Genomic DNA, 13038 nt, shown 5'->3' on the forward strand with positions numbered 1-13038 from the left:
CTGGATTCTCCACCATCAATCCCTGAAACAGATTCCACGTACGCTTTCTACCAAAATATATATTATAACAAAAAATCATTTAGTTTACCTAAAGTCTCTTGATGAGCTGATGATCATACTGCCACCTCTGGCTTAACTGGGATTACTTTTTATTAATCATTTTGCTCTTGTCAACCCGAGGTGGTAGATTTCCTCTTGTATTATGAAATGGAATTACATAACTTGTAAAATTTACTGTAAAGACATTATCCTTATTTATACAAACTGAAAATCTCAGAATGCCTTTTCAGTAATTTCACTCACATCCATACTTACATACTTATATCTTTTATTGGAGTTTTACTTTTAATCAGTTAAACACATACACATATAAAAGAGGCTAAAAAGCAGCATTACAGTAGACTTATAGAAAAATCAGACAATAAAATAAAAACAACATAGAACATAATAAAAAGGGAGACAGGAAAAATATATTTATCAGAACAGATGCCATCTCTTCTAATAAACAATGAAAAAGTAAATGATCCTGGAACAGTGGCTAATGCCTTCAATAAGTTTTTTCTAACAATTACTGAATGCTTAAATTTAAATCAAACAGGGACAGAAGATGCTGTTTCCATTTTAAAAGCTGCATTTCCTGTAAAATTTTCTGGCCTTAATATCATTCCAACCACCGAAACTGAGGTGAAAAGTGTAATAAATTCCCTCAAATCAAAAAACTCATCAGGTTATGATGAAATAAGTAAAATTTTGAAGGCTTGTTCAGCTCTAATTAGTCGTCCATTAACCCACATTTGTAATCACTCATTATACACAGGCATTTTCCCTGACCGCCTTAAAATATCAGTAGTACGACCACTGTACAAGAAAGGGGACAAAACCAATATGACAAATTACAGGCCAATTTCACTTTTAACTACCTTTTCTAAAGTGCTTGAGAAGATTATGTACAATAGATTAAGTCATCATATGCATGCTAACAACATATTAGTCCCGGAACAATTTGGCTTCAGGAAAGGTGTATCCACTGAAGATGCAGCCTTCAAGCTAACAGACAATGTGCTTAAATCTATTAACCAAAAAATGCATGTTGGAGGAATTTTCTGTGATTTAGCAAAAGCTTTTGACTGTGTAAATCATGAAATTTTGTTGGATAAATTGCATTTTTATGACATTCAAGGAATAGCAGTGCAATGGTTCAGTTCCTATTTAACAGTTAGAAAGCAAAAGGTTGAATTAAAAGCACCTAAAAACAAACGAAATTTTTTCTCAAACTGGGGAACAATAAAACATGGAGTTCCCCAAGGGTCAATTTTAGGGCCCCTGCTTTTTATAATATATGTAAATGACCTTCCTCCAACAATAAAAACAATAAATACTTTAACAGAACCCATAATATTTGCTGATGACACAAGCGTCATAATTTCAAATAAAAATTTTGATGATTTCTGTTCAACATCAAACATAGTTCTGTCTCATATGAGTAAATGGTTTACTGCTAACAAGCTGGCCCTAAATCTAGATAAAACGAATATAATAAAATTTATAACAAATAACTCACCACAATGTGTTTTAAGTATTGGTTATAATGGGAAGTATATACAAGAGTCAATAAACACAAAATTCTTGGGTTTGCAAATTGATAATCACCTAAATTGGATTAATCATATTGATAAACTGATACCTAAGTTAAGTGGCGCATGTTACGCAGTTAGATCTCTGTTGCATGTCAGCAACTCTGACACACTCAGATCAGTATATTTTGCCTATTTTTACTCTTTAATGAAATATGGAATAATTTTGGGGGGAAATTCATCAAACATCAAAAAGATATTCACTTTACAAAAGAAAATTGTTAGGTTATTGGCTGGTGTAAAACCTAGGAATTCATGTAGAAGTCTATTTAAGAGATTAGAGATCTTAGCTCTATCTTGTGAATACATATTCTCATTAATGAATTTTATTTTAAATAACCAAGAACTCTTTCAAACTAATTCTGCTATACACAGTGTCAACACAAGGAATAAAAATCAGCTTCATAGACCAATTGCCAACCTCTCATGTTTTCAGAAGAGTGCATATTATGCAGGGATCAAAATTTTCAACAGTCTACCATCTAATCTCTCAAGTCTTGTAAATAAAAAGGCACAATTTAAAACAGCATTGAAAAGATACTTAATTACACACTCCTTTTACTCTGTCGATGAATTCCTAATGTCTACAAGTAAGTCGTAATTTATCCTTTGTTTGTATTTTTGTGACATTTATATAATAGTATGACTTGTATTTGTATAACATGTATTGTATTAGTATGACTTATTCTACATCCTATTGTCATCTGACTAACTTATGGATCCATTAAATGTAATAAAGATGTATGTATGTATGTATGTATGTACACAGATTGCAGGTGTTGAGGAGGATATTTGGGCCTAAGAGGGAAGACTGCAGAATGACGAGCTTAAAAATCTGTACTGCTCTCCCAATATTGTCAGGGTGACTAAGTCGAGAAGAATGAGATGGGCGGGGCATGTAGCGCGCATGGATGGGACAAGAGGTGTGCACCGGGTATTGGTCGGGACGTCTGAGGGGAAGAGACCGCTGGGGAGACCTAGACGTAGATGGGAGGATAATCTCAGGCGGGATCTATGGGAGATAGGAGTTGAAGGAGACTGGATTTTGTTGGCCCAGGACAGGGTCCGGTGGAGGGCTTTGGTTAATTCGGTGATGAACCTTCGGGTTCGGTAAGCCATCTAGTTAGTTAGTTATCTACCCACTTCATTTGACACTACACAATCTCTGTAACTGACACAGTATTGATGAATACCTTACAGACCAATCAGATGTTTCTGGTACACCAAGAGTCACAAAACAGCTAATTAACTACTTACCCATGCAAAGATGGTGCATTGCACAGCACAACATCCACAATCTGAATAGCTTTCTGTGGGATTTCCAGTGTACGTTCACTGCTCATGCATGGAGAGAGGGATCCAAAATCAACTTGGGGTGTGTATTTGATGGTAATCTCACACTTTTTAACCCTAACAGATTCATCATCATGCACCATGAAACTTTCAGTTTTCTGAAGAAAAAAATACTTTAGTTCTTTGCTACAGAGTATCACAGTATCACTTTCAATAGCTGTATGTACCATAATGTTCAGAACTGAACACTTATAAATTTTACAACACATACACTGGAAGACAAAGTTACAGTGATACAAAGGGAAACTAACTTTTTAAATTAACTCTGATATGGCAAAACTTGAGACTTTCACAACGATAAGTATGAAGATGGCTGTCTTCTGGGATGTTGCACTGTTTAGTCTGGTACAAGTTGATCAATGTTTCAAAGGAGCGTACTGCCTCCATCACAAGTTGTATGTCTTTACATCCACATCAACATTACCAGCAGCAACAGCTTACACTTGTTAAATTAAACCAAACATACCTCTGGCAGCTCTCGAGTACTGTACAAGTTTTTCCTCCCATTAAAAGCTAGATATCGATCAGGAAAATTTTTCCGCCTGAATTCTTCCATTGCACGTCTGAAATAAGGAATTATGTATAATTACACAAAATGTTATACAGTTTCAACAGTAGTTCTAACAAAACTAGAAACATAGAGAAACATGATATATTTATAAGCATAAAAATTCAATACAACATACACAATCTGCATAAAATACATGTTTATAATTGAAGCAGCCTAGTCTTCTACACTGTGCAATAACATTTTAACACCAAGATTTTTTGAAATTACAGACCAAACTACTTGTGTCTTAACAATGCTAGCACCTGGAAATGTCGTTAACTTCAAGAAAGCTAGATGCTACATACTATAAGTTTATATTTCAACTTATATAATTTGAATATTTATTGTTATAAAAAACAATGCACATAACCTCAAAACAAAATATCTCTTATGACAAATAAACATAGTTTATATAAAGCTCATGCAATGGACCCAAACCTGTAAATGAACAGGTCAATCCTATCTTTGTTGTAAGAATTATCATACATTTAGTATTTACTGCCATAAGATCACCTGGTATAGTAGAAACATGTCAAAACAGAAAAATGATGTATGAAAGTCTGACTGAATAAAGCTGTGCAAACAGTTTATCATTAATAGTTTTATTAAATAATGGAACTGTTCTTATCAGATCACTACAGTTCATACACTAACCAAAGATCCTGATTGTATCCTCCAAGTGTTGTTACAAATGCAACAATCAGTGAGGAAAAAGTTAAGCTTGTGACCCTTTCAAGGCAACCTCACAATTCATTCTGACCCGCAATTTCAAAACCACTGGACCAGAGCATGTATTGTAACAAAAACAAAAATTTAGGATTTTGAAACCTTAACACTGAAGGCAACATTCTTTAAACTTCATGCATAATTTGCAGTAATACTCTTCAACCAGAGAAGAGCTGTACCAATCAATACATCCTCGATGTCAACATTCATCTACAAATAAAGCTATAATGGAGGCAGCAGTCATTAATTCAAAATCACAATGAGAAAGGTCCTCCTTGCAATGTACTGTGAAATGTAGGAAGACCTGGCAACCACATTACGTTTGGTCCCTAAAGTTTTGGCTAGCTCCTAAAATTGTATTGAATTTTACCAACACTTACAATGTTGACAATAACAAACTTTAATCAAAATCTACCTGTAAGTATATAAGCAATGCATTGATTCTACCAAATTGTATAAATACAGAACATAACATTTAGCCTCCTACTTATTAACAACATACAAATTAATGTGAGAAAATTAACATCATATTATTCTGAGTTATCAGAGTAGCAAAAGGTCTTTATTACATGCAAGTCATTAAAAGTTTTAATATTGTTCAAACCGACCTAAACAAGATAGACAACAGGTAAGAAATTCATTTTTGCTGCTAGCTACACAAATATCCATGGATGTCCAAAGTCTTTGAAGGCAGAAAAGTTCAGTATTTGCTGGATTCAAATGTATTGCTATTATAGCACACACATTTTCACATGCAACATATCATCAAAACATCGTAAAAATTGATTTAGTGCTTAGATTTGTGGGTAAAATAATTGAAAAAGACAACAGTACACTGAAATATGTACAATTAAAATCTTACCAGTTACCAAAAAATGCAAATCAGAGTGAATTATTGTAAAACCAAATAAAACCATTTTGAAACTAATGTTAACATATTTATTATTCTTTATCCCATAAAAAAATCATACAAAGTTTACCTGTACATATCGTATGCAAAATATAATGGGGCTATACACACCTCAAAAGCCTCTTTGGAAATGGTGAAGGTTTAAATTCCACATCATAATGAATGGCAATTTTGTTCCGAAGCGTTGACAAGTCCAGTTCTTCTTCCTTTAGTCCCACAACCTGTCCTATTTGGGATCTTTAATGTCTCAATTCCTTTAGTTACAGCTGCAACATCAGCGTCTCCAGTCTGTTGCCTTACGGTGCCTGCGATTTCATCAATGAACAACAAAATACATTTTAAATTTATAAATATTCTTTATTCAAGAAAATAAGAACTGAGATCATTTCAAACCATTTTGTGACTTATTATTTGATCTGGAAAAGTACAGTTAAGTTAAAAAATTATTTTAAAATTAAATTTCCAACACAAACATTTAATTTCAAAGTTATCGATCAACCGCCTTCCTGAGCACGATATCAGAATTTTTGTAATGAAAATAAAAATTTGCATATGGACACAAAGTAAAATATACTTCAGGCCACTGACATTTTCTCACTTTGTAATATGAAGTGTCTCGGAGTGTGGGTAAACAATTAATTTTACTCACATTCCAGAGGCAATTGGAAATTGCAAAGGCTTGTCTTATTTTATGTAACAATGCTCTAAGAATTGCATAGCTGTGATGATTGTGAATTGAACCACAAATTTAACCAACTAGCTTCTATTACATTTTTCAGGACAGTATACACCTTGCATACAGGACAAACAGGCTTCCATCATCACCACTGTCTCACAACAGTGTCATATTACCTGGTATCCATCCATAATCTATTTATATTATATTTGCAATTATTTGTCTCAAATTTATTGCTTAGAATGCACACCTGGATATTCAGAGCCTGAATTATAAATATTTATACAATTTTTAACGCTGAATGCAGTGTCGTCCGTTATCTCGACACACGCATTCAACTACATTATTCTTCTTAACGTCGTGTGAAACACCTTTGGTATTTTATGTATCGCTATTTACCAAGACATGAGACTGTTTTTGTTGTCTCACAAAATTATGTTACACAAATTCTTAAATTCTTACATCCAAATTTTGAGACTGCGATGTTCTGTCTGTTGTGCAGATGGTACTTTGCGTTCTTTGCAAAAACTAGCAATATTCCAAGGGAGACTGCTAATATTTCAAGATAGCAACTCCATCACATGTGAAGAAATAATTTTAGAAGGCGCAAGGCTTGCTTGGTATGTTGGCGGTAGCATAGCTGCTGGTAGGGCCTCCCTACCCAGATTGGTCGAGGGGGGAGAGGTCAGACTAAGACAGGTACTCAGGTCCTCCAGGTTGGGGGTTGCACTTTAAAAAGGAAGATGATTTTAAACCTCAATCAAAGCCTCGGACAGACAGACCTAACAGAGGATAGGACCAAATGAAAGAGGAGGATTGAGGAGGCCATGGACGGAATATGGACCGGACAGCCATAGAAGAAGAGCGAGGCTTGCTTAGAAGCAAGAGGTCAGCTCATTGAGACTCCTCTATCAAATAAGGTAAGCTGCAGTGCTTAGGGAGGTGATAAATCTACCGTCCTTCTAGTAGAACCTTGAGCACGCATCAAATTGATGAACCATGAACACAAGTCGTGTTAAAGCTCGGTCCGTCTGCTCAGCAGTAGTTTCTTCCGTGTACGTTTTGGTAGAGATTGTTTCGTATGAATATATATTGATTCAATATGAATACAATATTGCATGTAACAGATTCTGTGTATTACCTGGCAATTGAAAATAGTTGAATACTTAGTTGGAAGGCCATTGTATTGTCTTGCTCTGTCTGTGGCAACTGCAGGTACTTAAAAGGAACAATGTTGTCCATTGATGTAACAACGCCTGTCTGGAACATAACAAGAAATATCCAGTTGAAGCACAACCAGTCACAGTCACTCTGTTAATGCTAGCACACGCCCACCAACTAGGTAATTACTTAGACTTCCTGGTTAGAACAAGAATGAGATATAATACTGAAGTGGATATTAAGAAATATGACTAAAAGCAGCTCACACGAGATTTGCTAGACACATGTCGGAGGCCATCTCAAAGGAATACTTACAAATTAAGATACTACACCTCAATCAAAGCCTCGGACAGATGGACCTAACAGAGGACCGAATGGAAGAGGAGAATCGAGGAGGCCACGGACCGAATACAGACCGGAGAGCCAACAAATTTATGGACAAGGTGGAAGATTACTAAAGATAACTATGACATCACCTGAAAAGCAATAATGAAGCTGTTCTTTCGAATGCCAGAAGATGGACGTCGGTAGTCTGTCAGTAAATATCCTCCGTGACATTATCATGGACAGAAACAGAAAGCTATTCCTTATGCTGACAGTGGTTTACTAATGAATTTCAATTTTAAATTAGTTACACACAAATTTATAACACTGCTTAGTGGGCACGCAATACTATTCTGTTGTGCGTGACTAGAACAAGTGTATTTTCATTCAATCTTATGTAAAGGATTCTTACTAAAGCTTAATACCATGACACAAATTTTTACTATATTATTATTATTATTATTATTCAGTGTTCTGTCTTACGACAGGTCCATTGCTCTGCCCAAAAAGAGCTCTCCAGTTTTCCCTATTCTCAGCTTCTCGTTTTAATTCCTGGAACTTCATCTTCTTTCCTTCTTTCAGATCGTCGGTTAGCTGTATCAGTCTTCTTCCCAGTCCTCGCTTTCCTTCAACTTGGCCTTCGATGATATCACATTACATAACTAAAACTGCCAGTATGCTTCCTATTATATTTGTCTTACTGAACATAAAAACACATCAGAATCTTTCTGATAGAAACATCTTTTTCATTTTAGAGTGGAAAACTGTCTACAGTGAGAACAAAACTTTTGTTTATATTACATGCGCTATCACACCTTCAATTGTGTTCCAAGCAACATCACTACAGGAAAAATTTATAAATAGTTGGTTTCTACTACAGTTTTCATTCCTTTAGTCCCACAACCTGTCCTATTTGGGATCTTTAATGTCTGAATTCCTTTAGTTACAGCTGCAACATCAGCGTCTCCAGTCTGTTGCTTTACAGTGCCTGCAAGTTCATCAATGAACAACATCCTTTAGTTTAGTCCTAATAAGGATCTATGGAATGTAAATAAACTCTACTCCCTAACATACCTGAATAATGCATTTCCTTATCCAAGTCACAAACATTCCAGGTGCTTCATTCTGTCTGGTTCTTCACATCTCCAACTCCACCTAAGCTGGTTCCCCATCACACACACAACTGCTCTTCTGAAACACTAATATTCAGATAACTTGGTCTGCCATCTCTTGGTAATATTACTCCACGATATATGCATAAAAGAGGGGAGATACAGTTCACAAGGCAGTTGCCATTCAGCACATCCTATTCAGTATTAAACCTCGACCCGACACAGTAATACTTCTAGATGTCTTCCGCTAGACACGTCATGTCTCTATCAACTCATCACCGACTAATATTGAACATCAGATGAACCACGCCATATAAAAAACAATACCTTCGTTCTAATATATAAGAGTAATCTGATAATAACATTTTCAATAAACTGCATAACATTGTAAATGATTGTAATTCGAGTTTTAGATTTACCAATCTAATTTATACCTGAGGACGGTTAAATATAACCGAAACATGTCGTAAGAGACGTTCCAATTTGTAAATCGATCATTCGATGCGGAACGTGAAATGATATTTTAAATATTTTATTATCTTATTAAAAATTGTGATTTGACGGAAAAAATATTAAAATATCAACCTAATTCACAATATGACGCAAATATACTACCTTATTAATAGTTTTATTAAATAATGTAACTGTTCATATCAGATCACTACAGTTCATACGCTAACCAAAGATCCTGATTGTATCCTCCAAGTGTGGTTACAAATGCAACAATCAGTGAGGAAAAGGTTAAGCTTGCGACCCTTTCAAGGCACCCTCACAATTCATTCTGACCCGCAATTTCAAAACCACTGGACCAGAGCATGTATTGTTACAGAAACAAAAATTTAGGATTTTGAAACCTAAAGAATGAAGCTTCATACATAATGTGCAATTACATTCAGTAATACTCTTAAACCAGAGAAGAGCTGTACCAATTAATACATCCTCGATGTCAACATTCATCTACAAATAATGCTATAATGGAGGCAGCAGTCATTAATTCATAATCACAATGAGAAAAGACCTGATTGCAATGTACTGTTAAATGCAGCAACACATGGCAACCACATTACGTTTGGTCCCTAAAATCTCGGCTAGCTCTTAAAATTGTATTGAATTTTACCAACACTGACAATAACAAACTGTAATCAAAATCTAACTAACTAACTAACTAGATGGCTTACCGAACCCGAAGGTTCATCACCGAATTAACCAAAGCCTTCCACTGGACCCTGTCCTGGGCCAACAAAATCCATTCTCCTTCAACTCCTATCTCCCATAGATCCTGCCTGAGATTATCCTCCCATCTATGTCTAGGTCTCCCCAGCGGTCTCTTTCCTTCAGGTTTCCCAACCAATACCCGGTGCACACCTTGTCCCATCCATGCGCGCTACATGCCCCGCCCATCTCAATCTTCTCGACTTAATCACCCTGACAATACTGGGGGAGCAGTACAGATTTTTAAGCTCGTCATTGTGCAGTTTTCTCCACGCCCCATTGTCTTCTCTCCTAGGCCCAAATATCCTCCTCAACACCCGATTAATCAAAATCTACCTGTAAGTATATAAGCAATGCATTGATTTTACCAAATTGTATAAACACAAAACATAAACATTTAGCCTCCTACTTATTAACAACGACATACAAATTAATGTGAGAAAATTAACATCACATTATTCTGAGTTATCAGAGTAGCAAAAGGTCTTTTTACACGGAAGTCATTAAAAGTTTTAATATTATTCAGACTGACCTAAAGAAGATAGACAACAGGTAAAAGCCAAGAAGAAATTCATTTTTGCTGCTAGCTACACAAATATCCATGGACGTCCAAAGTCTACGAAGGCAGAAAAGTTCAGTATTTGCTGGATTCAAACGTATTAGTATTATAGCGCACACATTTTCACATGCAACGTATCTTCAAAACTGATTTAGTTCTTAGATTTGTGGGTAAAATAATTGAAAAAGACAACAGTACACTGAAATATTTACAATTAAAATCTTACCAGTTACCAAAAAATGCAAATCAGAGTGAATTATTGTAAAACCAAATAAAACCATTTTGAAACTAATGTTAACATATTTATTATTCTTTATCCCATAAAAAAATCATACAAAGTTTACCTGTACATATCGTATGCAAAATATAATGGGGCTATACACACCTCAAAAGCCTCTTTGGAAATGGTGAAGGTTTAAATTCCACATCATAATGAATGGCAATTTTGTTCCGAAGCGTTGACAAGTCCAGTTTTTCTTCCTTTAGTCCCACAACCTGTCCTATTTGGGATCTTTAATGTCTCAATTCCTTTAGTTACAGCTGCAACATCAGCGTCTCCAGTCTGTTGCCTTACGGTGCCTGCGATTTCATCAATGAACAACAAAATACATTTTAAATTTATAAATATTCTTTATTCAAGAAAATAAGAACTGAGATCATTTCAAACCATTTTGTGACTTATTATTTGATCTGGAAAAGTACAGTTAAGTTAAAAAATTATTTTAAAATTAAATTTCCAACACAAAAATTTAATTTCAAAGTTATCGATCAACCGCCTTCCTGAGCACGATATCAGAATTTTTGTAATGAAAATAAAAATTTGCATATGGACACAAAGTAAAATATACTTCAGGCCACTGACATTTTCTCACTTTGTAATATGAAGTGTCTCGGAGTGTGGGTAAACAATTAATTTTACTCACATTCCAGAGGCAATTGGAAATTGCAAAGGCTTGTCTTATTTTATGTAACAATGCTCTAAGAATTGCATAGCTGTGATGATTGTGAATTGAACCACAAATTTAACCAACTAGCTTCTATTACATTTTTCAGGACAGTACACACCTTGCATACAGGACAAACAGGCTTCCATCATCACCACTGTCTCACAACAGTGTGATATTACCTGGTATCCGTCCATAATCTATTTATATTATATTTGCAATTATTTGTCTCAAATTTATTGCTTAGAATGCACACCTGGATATTCAGAGCCTGAATTATAAATATTTACACAATTTTTAAGGCTGAATGCAGTGTCGTCCGTTATCTCAACACACGCATTCAACTACATTATTCTTCTTAACGTCGTGTGAAACACCTTTGGTATTTTATGTATCGCTATTTACCAAGACATAAGACTGTTTTTGTTGTCTCACAAAATTATGTTACACAAATTCTTAAATTCTTACATCCAAATTTTGAGACTGCGATGTTCTGTCTGTTGTGCAGATGGTACTTTGCGTTCTTTGCGAAAACTAGCAATATTCCAAGGGAGACTGCTAATATTTCAAGATAGCAACTCCATCACGTGTGAAGAAATAATTTTAGAAGGCGCAAGGCTTGCTTGGTATGTTGGCGGTAGCATAGCTGCTGGTAGGGCCTCCCTACCCAGATTGGTCGAGGGGGAAGAGGTCAGACTAAGACAGGTACTCAGGTCCTCCAGGTTGGGGGTTGCACTTTAAAAAGGAAGATGATTTTAAACCTCAATCAAAGCCTCGGACAGACGGACCTAACAGAGGATAGGACCAAATGGAAGAGGAGGATTGAGGAGGCCATGGACGGAATATGGACTGGAGAGCCATAGAAGAGGAGCGAGGCTTGCTTAGAAGCAAGAGGTCAGCTCATTGAGACTCCTCTATCAAATAAGGTAAGCTGCAGTGCTTAGGGAGGTGATAAATCTACCGTCCTTCTAGTAGAACCTTGAGCACGCATCAAATTGATGAACCATGAACACAAGTCGTGTTAAAGCTCGGTCCGTCTGCTCAGCAGTAGTTTCTTCCGTGTACATTTTGGTAGAGATTGTTTCGTATGAATATATATTGATTCAATATGAATACAATATTGCATGTAACAGATTCTGTGTATTACCTGGCAATTGAAAATAGTTGAATACTTAGTTGGAAGGCCATTGTATTGTCTTGCTCTGTCTGTGGCAACTGCAGGTACTTAAAAGGAACAATGTTGTCCATTGATGTAACAACGCCTGTCTGGAACATAACAAGAAATATCCAGTTGAAGCACAACCAGTCACAGTCACTCTGTTAATGCTAGCACACGCCCACCAACTAGGTAATTACTTAGACTTCCTGGTTAGAACAAGAATGAGATATAATACTGAAGTGGATATTAAGAAATATGACTAAAAGGAGCTCACACGAGATTTGCTAGACACATGTTGGAGGCCATCTCAAAGGAATACTTACAAATTAAGATACTGATCACTTACTACACCTCAATCAAAGCCTCGGACAGATGGACCTAACAGAGGACTGAATGGAAGAGGAGAATCGAGGAGGCCACGGACCGAATACAGACCGGACAGCCAACAAATTTATGGACAAGGTGGAAGATTACTAAAGATAACTATGACATCACCTGAAAAGCAATAATGAAGCTGTTCTTTCGAATGCCAGAAGATGGACGTCGGTAGTCTGTCAGTAAATATCCTCCGTGACATTATCATGGACAGAAACAGAAAGCTATTCCTTATGCTGACAGTGGTTTACTAATGAATTTCAATTTTAAATTAGTTACACACAAATTTATAACACTGCTTAGTGGGCACGCAATACTATTCTGTTGTGCGTGACTAGAACAA

The 13038-nt window shown here is 35.8% G+C and overlaps 1 long non-coding RNA gene across 35 annotated transcripts in view; it reads right to left on the reverse strand.

The window, feature by feature from the left end:
* Positions 1-448: 448 nt before the first annotated feature.
* The window catches only part of LOC147871640 (uncharacterized), a 96489-nt gene continuing 83899 nt past the window's right edge, over positions 449-13038 (reverse strand). For 33 of the 35 annotated variants that reach the window (XR_015538596.1, XR_015538599.1, XR_015538595.1 and 30 more), the window contains 6 exons: positions 12309-12427; positions 10603-10796; positions 8409-8533; positions 6991-7109; positions 5285-5478; positions 449-3550 (listed from right to left, as the gene is read on the reverse strand). This is a non-coding gene — a long non-coding RNA (uncharacterized LOC147871640). Of the gene's footprint in view, positions 3551-5284; positions 5479-6990; positions 7110-8408; positions 8534-9811; positions 9995-10602; positions 10797-12308; positions 12428-13038 lie in introns of all 35 variants that reach the window. The other 2 variants (XR_015538573.1, XR_015538584.1) reach the window with 2 other exon arrangements.

The sequence above is a fragment of the Zootermopsis nevadensis genome, unplaced genomic scaffold, assembly GCF_977971745.1.
Source record: "Zootermopsis nevadensis isolate Lab colony 2312 unplaced genomic scaffold, Znev_1.0 Znev_ptg000045l, whole genome shotgun sequence".
NCBI classification, from domain to species: domain Eukaryota; kingdom Metazoa; phylum Arthropoda; class Insecta; order Blattodea; family Termopsidae; genus Zootermopsis; species Zootermopsis nevadensis.